This window comes from Gossypium arboreum, chromosome 12 (assembly GCF_025698485.1).
Source record: "Gossypium arboreum isolate Shixiya-1 chromosome 12, ASM2569848v2, whole genome shotgun sequence".
NCBI classification, from domain to species: Eukaryota; Viridiplantae; Streptophyta; class Magnoliopsida; order Malvales; family Malvaceae; genus Gossypium; species Gossypium arboreum.
In genome coordinates this window covers 19,558,438-19,559,272 of record NC_069081.1, presented here as the reverse complement: position 1 = coordinate 19,559,272, position 835 = coordinate 19,558,438, and the positions used below count along the sequence as shown (strand labels likewise).

The window sequence follows — 835 nt, the reverse complement described above, 5'->3', positions numbered from 1 at the left end:
AACAATTTGTTCAGTTTGATGGTTTGCAGGATGAGGATTCCAACGCTCATTTAGCCAACTTCTTAGAACTATGCGATACATTTAAAATTAATGGCGTTTATGATGATACTACACGTCTTCGGTTGTTTCCCTTTTCATTGAGGAACAAAGCTAAACAGTGGTTGAACTCGTTACCACGAGGGTCAATTACTACTTGGGAACAAATGACTAAAAAATTCCTACTAAAATATTTTTCGCCGGCTAAAATGGCTAAATTACGTAATGATATCTCTTCTTTTGTGCAGATGGATTTAGAAACCCTCTATGATGCATGGGAGAGATACAAGGACTTACTGTGAAGGTGCCCTCACCATGGGTTACCGCTTTGGCTCCAAGTTCAAACATTCCACAATGGTCTGAATCCTTCGACTCGGCAAATGGTTGACGCAGTTGCTGGCGGAACCATTAATAATAAAACACCTAAAGATGCCTATGAGTTTATTGAGGAGATGTCACTGAATAACTATCAGTGGCAAGTCATGAAGACAAAGCCAACGAAAACAACCAGTGTTTATAACGTCGATTCGGTCACCATGCTGTCAAATCAGGTAGAACTCTTGAATAAAAAGATTGATGGTTTTCTTAGTTCTTCACAGGTTCACCCAGTAATGCAGTGCGAAGCAAGTAGCGGTGGAACAAGCCATCCATAATATCAACCTTATACCCATAACATGGATAACGAGCAACTAAACTACATGGGCAATAATCCTCGACCTCAAAACAATCCATTTAGTAACACTTACAATGCAGGTTGGAGGAACCATCCGAATTTTTTGTGGGGAGGCCAAAGAAATCA

The 835-nt window shown here is 40.1% G+C and overlaps 1 non-coding gene across 1 annotated transcript; it reads right to left on the bottom strand.

The window, feature by feature from the left end:
- Positions 1-251: 251 nt before the first annotated feature.
- On the bottom strand, positions 252-358 carry LOC128285894 (small nucleolar RNA R71). The gene has a single exon (XR_008276441.1). It is a non-coding gene; the product is annotated as a small nucleolar RNA R71 (small nucleolar RNA).
- Between the last annotated feature and the right edge of the window lie 477 nt (positions 359-835).